Here is an 11,534-nt window from a genome sequence, read left to right on the forward strand (position 1 = left end):
GAAGTAGTTAAGTTTCAAAACCAAGCAAGTTTTAGCAGAATTGTGGAAGTTTTCCATTCATTTCAATAGGACAAATTAAAGGAAAAAAGTGTAATATTTTAAAAAGTATAATAGTAATAAATACCAAAAGTCATAGCTGGAATTACAAGAAAGAGTAGAACAGTTTAGAGTTTTAACGGTGAAAATCGGCTGAAAACTGAGGGAGTAGTTAAGTGCCGAAAAACGTACGGAAGCAACTTGCAGATGAAGAATAACTAGAACTAGAAAATTTGCATTTCCTGCGAAAATGCTGTGTGGATGCCTTAACGCTGAAGCTGTCTGCTGAAAAGCTGAAAAGTTGCAAAAAGTTGTATGGTGGTGAAAAAAAAATGTCACCCTGAGTAGGATTCGAACCTGGCCCCGCCAGACTCAGAGAAGCTACTCATCTCACTGACCCAAACTCATTTACAGAAAGAAGAGGTGGACAGATTGATAATTCTGCTGAAATGAGCAGAAGCTGCTGAGAATTGTGCTGATAAGAGGTGAAAAGGCTGAAAATTTTGCAGAAAAGAGGTGAATCAGCAGAATTTCTGCAGAAAAGAGGCAAAGAAGCAGAAACTTGCGCTAAAAAGAGGTGAATCAGCAGAGTTTCTGCTGAAAATAGTTTTTTTTTCTGAAAACAGCCAAAAAAGCTGGAATTTATGCTGAAAAGGGGTGAAAAAAATGAAAACTTTGCTGAAAAAGGGTGAAGAAGCTAAAGTATACCAAATCAAAGCATTTGTGCCAAAACAGTATTTCTGCCATATTGTGGTATTTGTGCTACAAAAGTTACTACATTACAACATGAATACGGATTAAAGATGAAATAAACTGGCAACAAATTCCTCCACTACAAACCAGTCTGATACCACTTCTTTGCATTGTTGACGTTTACTAAGGCACTACCCAAAAGGCGCCACAAGAGGGCACTCCAACACAAGAGATGACCTATGTACACTGATGCACTTAGTAACAGTCAGCCTCCTACTTTGCCACTACGTATTACAGCGGAAATACAGTAGCAGAAATACAATGTTTTTGCAGTAATACTGTAATTTCACTCAAATACTATGAAATAGCAGTAATACTATGATTTGGCAGAAATACTATGTTTCAGTACAAATACTATGACAAAGCAGAAATACTATGACTTAGAAGTAATACTATAACAAAAGGGATTCCTCAAAATACTATGAAATTGCAGTAATTCTATGATTTGGCAGAAATACTGTACTTCGTACAAATACAATGCTTTGGTAAAAATACTATATTTTGATTTTAACTCTATGATTTGAAAAAGATGAAAGCATTGAAAAAGGTGAAAAGGCTGGAAATTTTGCAGAAAAGAGATGAATCAGCAGAATTTCTGCAGAAAAGAGGCAAAGAAGCAGAACATTGCGCTGAAAAGAGGTGAATGAGCAGAATTTCTGCTGAAAAGAGGCAGAATTTCTGCTAAAAAGAGGCAGAAGGTTCTGTATGTAGAAAAAGAAACACGATAAACCATGTGTGAAATAAAGAAATGAAATGAAAGAACAACCTGATTCTGCTCAAATTCACCAATCAGAGCTACTGCCTCTGTCTGCTTCATTAGGCTGGGTACTTGTATGTATTTCGGTCCATATTAGAAAAGCTGCTAAAATTATGAAACTTTGCAGAATTGTAATAAATGATCAATATAAATGACAGGTCTGTGATAGTGTTTAAATTTGTAATGAAAAAAAATGTTGAAGCAAGGTGGGATTGAACCCACGACCTTTGAGCTGCAGAGCCGTGTCATTACTGATTGCGCCACCTGGCAAGGGGGCGGGCGGCTGAAAAACAAAGAGATCAGCAATCAGAAATAGATCGCGATGAGAGGCGAAAAGCGCCGTTTTTTGGAGTTACAAAACGTCGTGTAACTCAAAAACTAGGAGGGCTAGCAGAATAATTCTTGGACTGGGTGAATCAGCGGACTTTGGTGTATTTTGACTGCGATTTTCATAGCTCTTTGTACCTCCGTCGCGGAGATATGACGAGAGAAGGAACGGCTTCATTTTCAGAGTGTGAGAACTGAGAGGAGGACAGATTTCCACCCCTCAAACAAACGTAATTTATTGCTCAACGGTAAGATGAATGTAAAAACTGCTTCCACTGTGAGTGTCAGCAGTGTCTGAAGATAAATTGGCACAAGCCTCATGTCCTAACTTTGCTTTGTTAAGGAGATATGGCGATTTCAAAATGCCTCCCGTTACAGAATTTCAGCTCTGAATTTCAAAACCTCCCCATAGACTTTGAATGGGAAGTAACCAGACTATGTGTCACTTCGAGGCAAATTGCGAAAAAACGGTAAATCGCACAATAAAGATAGTAACATTGTCTGAAAGCCAGCAAAAATACCTACGTTTTGATGTATAATTTGTGGAGGTTGAGTGGAAATTGAGCGAGTAGCAAGAAGTTGTTCAGACATGAAGAGAAAATTCAGAACAGACCAGCACACACTCTGAGTTAATTGCATAGCAACCATAGCAACGCATGTATTTTCTGAAAAATCACAATTTTGCAACTGAAAACTTAAAGAGGTATAAAATTAAAACCGTAGAAGATCTGAAAAAGCTGAATCACACAGGAATAGCCCAATAATCTGAGAACATTTTAAAGTTTGAATGGAGTTTCTAGGTGAAAGTATGAGGAAGCAGTTAAGTTTCAAAACCAAGCAAGTTTTAGCAGAATTGTGGAAGTTTTCCATTCATTTCAATGGGACAAATTAAAGGAAAAAAGTGTAATATTTTAAAAAGTATAATAGTAATAAACACCAAAAGTCATAGCAGTCGTTAGCAGAAAGAGCAGAACAGTTTAGAGTTTGAACTGAGAAAATCGGCTGAAAACTGAGGGAGTAGTTAAGTGCCGAAAAACGTACGGAAGCAACTTTAAGAATATTAAAGAATAAAGAGAAACAGGAACTCAATAGTGTGGATGCCCTCTGAGGGCATCCACACAACTAGAAAAAATTGCATTTCCTGCGAAAATGCTGTGTGGATGCCTTAACGCTGAAGCTGTCTGCTGAAAAGCTGAAAAAGATGAAAAGTAGGAAAAGTTGTATGATTGTGAAAAAAAAATGTTGTCCTAAGCAAGATTTGAACCTGGCCCTCCTGGGTTCAAGGCAGCAACCAGACTCACTGTGCCAAACTCACTCTGACAAAGGAAGAGATGGAGAGACTGACAATTATGGTGGAATGAGCAGAAGCTGCTGAGGATTGTCCTGATAACACATAAAAGCGCAGAAAATTTCGCAGAAAAGAGGTAAATAAGCAGAATTTCTGCAGAAAAGATGCAAAGAAGCAGAACATTGCGCTGAAAAGAGGTGAATCAGCACAATTTCTGCTGAAAAGAGGCAGAACAACCTGGTTCTGCTCAAATTCACCAATCAGAGGTACTGCTTCTGTCTGCTTCATCAGGCTGTGTACTTGTATATATTTCTACAAATTTATTGTGCTGATAAGAGGTGAAAAGGCTGAAAATTTTGCAGAAAAGAGATGAATCAGCAGAATTTCTGCAGAAAAGAGGCAAAGAAGCAGAACGTTACGCTGAAAAGAGGTGAATAAGCAGAATTTCTGCTGAAAAGTGGCAAAGAAGCAGAACGTTGCGCTGAAAAGAGGTGAATGAGCAGAATTTCTGCTGAAAAGAGGCAGAATTTCTGCTGAAAAGAGGCAGAAGCTTCTGTATGTAGAAAAAGAAACACGATGAACCATGTGTGAAATAAATAAAGAAATGAAATGAAAGAATAACGTGATTCTGCTCAAATTCACCAATCAGAGTTCCTGCCTCTGTCTGCTGTCTGGGTACTTGTATGTATTTCGGTCCATATTAGAAAAGCTGCTGAAATTATAAAACTTTGCAAAATTGTAATAAATGATCAATATAAATTACAGGTCTGTGATAGTGTATCAATTTTTAGTGAAAAAATTTTTTTTGACCAAGGTGGGATTGAACCCGCGACCTTTGAGGTGCAGAGCAGTGTCATTACTGATTGCACCACCTGGCAAGGGGGCGGGCGGCTGAAAAACATAGACATGAGCAGTCAGAAAATAGATCGCGGTGAGCGGCGAAAAGCGCCGTTTTCTGGAGTTACAAAACGTCGTGTAACTCAAAAACTAGGAGGGCTAGCAGCATAATTCTTGTACTGGGTGAATCAGCGGACTTTGGTGTATTTTGGCTGCGATTTTCATAGCTCTTTGTACCTCCGTCGCGGAGATATGACGAGAGAAGAAACGGCTTCATTTTCAGAGTGTGAGAACTGACAGGAGGACAGATTTCCACCTCTCAAACAAACGTAATTTATGGCTCAACGGTAAGATGAATGTAAAAACTGCTTCCACTGTGAGTGTCAGGAGTGTCTGAAGATATATTGGCACAAGCCTCATGTCCTAACTTTGCTTTGTTAATGAGATATGGCGATTTAAAAATGCCTCCCGTTACAGAATTTCAGCTCTGAATTTCAAAACCTCCGTATAGACTTTGAATGGGGCTTTGTCAGACCTTGTGTCACTCCGAGGCAAATTGCGAAAAAATGTTAACTCTCACAATAAAGATAGTAACATTGTCTGAAAGCCAGCAAAAATACCTACGTTTTGATGTATAATTTGTGGGGGTTCAGTGGAAATTGAGCAAGTAGCAAGAAGTTGTTCCGACATGAAGCGAAAATTCAGAACAGACCAGCACTCACTCTGAGTTAATTGCATAGCAACCATAGCAACGCATGTATTTTCTGAAAAATCACAATTTTGCAACTGAAAACTTAAAGAGAGATAAGATTAAAACGGTAGAAGATCTGAAAAAGCTGAATCAGACAGGAATAGCCCAATAATCTGAGAACATTTTAAAGTTTGAATGGAGTTTCTAGGTGAAAGTATGAGGAAGCAGTTAAGTTTCAAAACCAAGCAAGTTTTAGCAGAATTGTGGAAGTTTTCCATTCATTTCAATGGGACAAATTAAAGGAAAAAAGTGTAATATTTTAAAAAGTATAATAGTAATAAACACCAAAAGTCATAGCAGTCGTTAGCAGAAAGAGCAGAACAGTTTAGAGTTTGAACTGAGAAAATCGGCTGAAAACTGAGGGAGTAGTTAAGTGCCGAAAAACGTACGGAAGCAACTTTAAGAATACTAAAGAATAAAGAGAAACAGGAACTCAATAGTGTGGATGCCTTTGAAGGCATCCACACAACTAGAAAAATTTGCATTTCCTGCGAAAATGCTGTGTGGATGCCTTAACGCTGAAGCTGTCTGCTGAAAAGCTGAAAAAGATGAAAAGTTGCAAAAAGTTTGTGGTGAAAAAAAAAAAAAAAAGTCACCCTGAGCGGGATTTGAACCTGGTCCTCCTAGTTTAAAGGCAGCTACTCATCTTACTGAGCCAAACTCATTCTCACAAAGAAGAGGTGGACAGACTGACCATTCTGCTGAAATGAGCAGAAGCTGCTGAGAATTGTGCTGATAAGAGGTGAGAAGGCTGAAAATTTTGCAGAAAAGAGGTGACTCAGCAGAATTTTTGCTGAAAAGAGATAAAGAAGCAGAAAGTTGCGCTGAAAAGAGATGAATCAGCAGAATTTCTGCTCAAAAGAGGTTTTTTCTGAAAACAGCTGAGATTTGTGGTGATAACAGGTGAAAACGCTGAAAAATTTGCAGAAGAGGTGAATAAGCAGAATTTGGGCTGAAAAGAAGTGAAAATTCTGCTGAAAAGAGTTCAATCAGCAGAATTTCTGCTGAAAAGAGTTCTGCAGAACTCTTTTCAGAATTCTGCTGAAAAGACGTTTTTGCTGAAAACAGCAGAAAAAGCTGGGATTTGTGCTGAAAAGTGGTGAAAAAACTGAAATATTTTACTGAAAAGGGGTGAAAAAGCTGAAATTGAGTTAAAAAAAGTTTAACTGTTAACTGAAAGAAATGTTGCCATAAGAGGGATTTGAACCCAGGCCTCCCAGTCTGAGAACGGATGCTCATCTCACTGAGCTAAAACACAGGTCATCCCGGCAAGGAAAATCAGTGAGGCCACTGATGATATGGCAGAAATGGGCAAAAAATATTGCAAAAAAAATTCAATATCTCAAAAAGTATAGAAGTTATGAGCACCAAAAGTCATAGCAGGAATTAGCAGAAAGAGCAGAATTTTTTAAAGTTTGAATGGCGAAAATCGGATAAAAACTGTGGGAGTAGTTAAGTGCCGAAAAACGTACGGAAGCAACCAGAATAATAAAGAACTAGAAAAATTTGCATTTCCTGCGAAAATGCTGTGTGGATGCCTTAACGCTGAAGCTGTCCGCTGAAAAGCTGAAAAAGATGAAAAGTTGCAAAAAGTTTATGGTGGTGAAAAAAAAAAAAAAAAGGTCACCCTGAGCAGGATTTGAACCTGGTCCTCCTAGTCTAAAGGCAGCTACTCATCTTACTGAGCCAAAGTCATTCTCACAAAGAAGAGGTGGACAGACTGACCATTCTGCTGAAATGAGCAGAAGCTGCTGAGAATTGTGCTGATAAGAGGTGAGAAGACTGAAAATTTTGCAGAAAAGAGGTGACTCAGCAGAATTTTTGCTGAAAAGAGATAAAGAAGCAGAAAGTTGCGCTGAAAAGAGATGAATCAGCAGAATTTCTGCTCAAAAGAGGTTTTTTCTGAAAACAGCTGAGATTTGTGGTGATAACAGGTGAAAACGCTGAAAAATTTGCAGAAGAGGTGAATAAGCAGAATTTGGGCTGAAAAGAAGTGAAAATTCTGCTGAAAAGAGTTCAATCAGCAGAATTTCTGCTGAAAAGAGTTCTGCAGAACTCTTTTCAGAATTCTGCTGAAAAGACGTTTTTGCTGAAAACAGCAGAAAAAGCTGGGATTTGTGCTGAAAAGTGGTGAAAAAACTGAAATATTTTACTGAAAAGGGGTGAAAAAGCTGAAATTGAGTTAAAAAAAGTTTAACTGTTAACTGAAAGAAATGTTGCCATAAGAGGGATTTGAACCCAGGCCTCCCAGTCTGAGAACGGATGCTCATCTCACTGAGCTAAAACACCGGTCATCCCGGCAAGGAAAATCAGTGAGGCCACTGATGATATGGCAGAAATGGGCAAAAAATATTGCAAAAAAAATTCAATATCTCAAAAAGTATAGAAGTTATGAGCAGCAAAAGTCATAGCAGGAATTAGCAGAAAGAGCAGAATTTTTTAAAGTTTGAATGGCGAAAATCGGATAAAAACTGTGGGAGTAGTTAAGTGCCGAAAAACGTACGGAAGCAACCAGAATAATAAAGAATAAAGAGAAACAGGAAAACAATAGTGTGGATGCCTTGAGGCATCCACACAACTAGAAAATTTGCATTTCCTGCGAAAATGCTGTGTGGATGCCTTAACGCTGAAGCTGTCTGCTGAAAAGATGAAAAAGATGAAAAGTTGCAAAAAGTTGTATGGTGGTGAAAAAAAAAATGTCGTACTGAGTAGGAATCGAACCTGGCCTTTCTGAGCTCAAGGCAGCAACTCTCCTCACTGACCCAAACTCATTCTCACCAAGAAGAGGTGGACAGACTGACAATTCTGTTGAAATTAGCAGAAGCGGCTGAGAATTTTGCAGAAAAGAGATGAATCAGCAGAATTTCTGCAGAAAAGAGTTTTTCCTGAAAACAGCTGAGATTTGTGCTAATAAGAGGTGAAAAGGCTGAAAATTTTGCAGAAGAGGTGAATAAGCAGAATTTGGGCTGAAAAGAGGTGAAAATTCTGCTGAAAAGAGGTCTGCAGAACTCTTTTCAGAATTCTGCTGAAAAGATGTTTTTGCTGAAAATAGCTGAAAAAGCTAGAATTCGTGCTGAAAAGTGGTGAAAAAACTGAAAATTTTGCTTAAAAGGAGTGAAAAAGCTGAAATTGAGTTAAAAAAGTTTAACTGTTAACTGAAGGAAATTTTGCCATAAGCAGGATTTGAACCCGGGCCTCCCAGTCTGAGAACGGATGCTCATCTCACTGAGCTAAAACACAGGTCAACCCGGCAAGGAAAATCAGTGAGGCCATTTATAATATGGCAGAAATGGGCAAAAAATATTGCAAAACAAATTCAATATCTCAAAAAGTATAGAAGTTATGAGCACCAAAAGTCATAGCCGGAAAGAGCAGAAAGAGCAGAATTTTTAAAGATTTGAACGGTGAAAATCGGATAAAAACTGTGGGAGTAGTTAAGTGCCAAAAAACGTACGGAAGCAACTAGTAAATAGTGGAATAAAGAATAAAGAGAAACAGGAACTCAATAGTGTGGATGCCTCAGGCATCCACACAATAAAGAGAAACAGGAAAACAATAGTGTGGATGCCTTGAGGCATCCACACAACTAGAAAAACTAGAAAAATTTGCATTTCCTGCGAAAATGCTGTGTGGATGCCTTAACGCCGAAGCCGTCTGCTGAAAAGCTGAAAAAGATGAAAAGTTGCAAAAAGTTGTATGGTGGTGAAAAAAAAAATGTCGCACTGAGCAGGATTCGAACCTGGCCCTCCTAGTCTCAAGGCAGCTACTCATCTCACTAAATCAAAGTCACTCTCGAAGCGAAGAGGTGGAGAGACGGACAATTCTGCTGAAATGAGCAGAAGCTGCTAAGAGTTGTGCTTATAAGAGGAGAAAAGGCTGAAAATTTTGCAGAAAAGAGGTGAATCAGCAGAATTTCTGCTGAAAACAGGTAAAGAAGCAGAACGTTGCGCTGAAAAGAGATGAATCAGCAGAATTTCTGCTCAAAAGTGTTTTTTCTGAAAACAGCTGAGATTTGTGCTAATAAGAGGTGAAAAGGCTGAAAATTTTGCAGAAGAGGTGGATAAGCTGGGATCTGTGCTGAAAAAGGGTGAAAAAAATGACAATTTTGCTGAAAAGGGGTGAAGAAGCTAAAGTATACCAAATCAAAGTATTTGTGCCAAAACATAGTATTTCTACCATATTGTGGTATTTGTGCCACAAAAGTTACTACATTACAACATGAATACGGATTAAAGATGAAAGAAACTGGCAAAAAATTGCTCCACTACAAACCAGTCTGATACCACTTCTTTGCAGTGTTCACATTTACTAAGGCACTACCCAAAAGGTGCCACAAGAAGGCACTCGAACACAAGAGATGACCTTTGTACACTGATGCACTTAGTAACAGTCAGCCTCCTACTTAGCCACTACGTAATACAGCGGAAATACAGTAGCAGAAATAAAATGTTTTTGCAGAAACACTGTAATTTCACTCAAATACTATGAAATAGCAGTAATACTATGATTTGGCAGAAATACTATGTTTCAGTACAAATACTATGACAAAGCAGAAATACTATGACTTAGAAGTAATACTATAACAAAAGGGATTCCTCAAAATACTAAGAAATTGCAGTAATTCTATGATTTGGCAGAAATACTGTACATCGTACAAATACTATATTTTGATTTGAGCTCTATGATTTGAAAAAGATGAAAGCATTGAAAAAGGTGAAAAGGCTGAAGATTTTGCAGAAAAGAGATGAATCAGCAGAATTTCTGCAGAAAAGAGGCAAAGAAGCAGAACGTTGCGCTGACAAGAGTTGAATGAGCAGAATTTCTGCTGAAAAGAGGCAGAACAACCTGGTTCTGCTCAAATTCACCAATCAGAGGTACTGGCTCTATGTGCTTCATCAGGCTGTTTACTTGTATGTATTTCTGCCATGTGGTGTTGACAAGAATCTGAGGTCCATATTAGAAAACCTGCTAAAATCATAAAACTTTGCAGAATTGAAATATATTATCAACATAAATTACAGGTCTGTGATAGTGTATAAATTTGTAGTGAAAAAAAAAACATGCGGCCCAAGTTGGGATTGAACCCACGACCCTTGAGCTGCAGAGCCGTGTCATTACTGATTGCGCCACCTGGAAAGGGGGCGGCGGTCTGAAAGACAGAGACTTGAGCAGTCAGAAAATAGATCGCGGCGAGCCGTTTTTTGGAGTTACAAAACCTCGTGTAACTCAAAAACTAGGAGGACTAGCAGCATGATTCTTGTACTAGGTGAATCAGCGGACTTTGGTGTATTTTGACTGCGATTTTCATAGCTCTTTGTACCTCCATGGCGGAGATATGACGAGAGAAGAAACGGCTTCATTTTCGGAGTTTGAAAACTGAGAGGACGACAGGTTTCCACCCCTTAAACAAACGTAATTCATTGCTCAACGGTAAGATGAATGTAAAAACTGCTTCCACTGTGAGTGTCAGGAGTGTCTGAAGATATATTGGCACAAGCCTCATGTCCTAACTTTGCTTTGTTCAAGAGATATGGCGATTTGAAAATGCCTCCCGTTACAGAATTTCAGCTCTGAATTTCAAAACCTCCCCATAGACTTTGAATGGGAAGTAACCAGACTATGTGTCACTTTGAGGCAAATTGCAAAAAAACGGTAAATCTCACAATAAAGATATTGACATTGTCTGAAAGCCAGCAAAAATACCTACGTTTTGATGTATAATTTGTGGGGGTTGAGTGGATATTGAGCGAGTAGCAAGAAGTTGTTCAGACATGAAGAGAAAATTCAGAACAGACCAGCACACACTCTGAGTTAATTGCATAGCAACCATAGCAACGCATGTATTTTCTGAAAAATCACAATTTTGCAACTGAAAACTTAAAGAGAGATAAGATTAAAACGGTAGAAGGTCTGAAAAAGCTGAATCACACAGGAATAGCCCAATAATCTGAGAACATTTTAAAATTTGAATGGAGTTTCTAGGTGAAAGTATGAGGAAGCAGTTAAGTTTCAAAACCAAGCAAGTTTTAGCAGAATTGTGGAGGTTTTCCATTGATTTCAATTGGACAAATTAAAGGAAAAAAGTGTAATATTTTAAAAAGTATAATAGTAATAAACACCAAAAGTCATAGCAGTCGTTAGCAGAAAGAGCAGAACAGTTTAGAGTTTGAACTGAGAAAATCGGCTGAAAACTGAGGGAGTAGTTAAGTGCCGAAAAACGTACGGAAGCAACTTTAAGAATACTAGAAAATTTGCATTTCCTGCGAAAATGCTGTGTGGATGCCTTAACGCTGAAGCTGTCTGCTGAAAAGCTGAAAAGTTCCAAAAAGTTGCATGGTGGTGGAAAAAAAAAAAGTTGTCCTGAGCAGGATTTGAACCGGGCCCTCCTAGTCCAAAGGCAGCTACTCATCTCACTGAGCCAAACGCATTCACACAAAGAAGTGGTGGAAAGACTGATAATGCTGCTGAAATTAGCAGAAGCTGCTGAGAATTGTGCTGATGAGAGGTGAAAAGGCTGACAATTTTGCAGAAAAGAGGTGAATCAGCAGAGTTTCTGCTGAAAATAATTTTTTTTTCTGAAAACAGCCAAAAAACCTGGAATTTGTGCTGAAAAGGGGTGAAAAAAATGAAAATTTTGCTAAAAAGTGGTGAGGAAGCTAAAGTTTACCAAATCAAAGTATTTGTGCCAAAACATAGTATTTCTGCCATATTGTGGTAATTGTGCCACAAAAGTTATTACATTAAAACATGAATACGGATTAAAGATGAAAGAAAATGGCAACAAA

This window comes from Pelmatolapia mariae, linkage group LG9 (assembly GCF_036321145.2).
Source record: "Pelmatolapia mariae isolate MD_Pm_ZW linkage group LG9, Pm_UMD_F_2, whole genome shotgun sequence".
In the NCBI taxonomy this organism is placed as follows: Eukaryota; Metazoa; Chordata; class Actinopteri; order Cichliformes; family Cichlidae; genus Pelmatolapia; species Pelmatolapia mariae.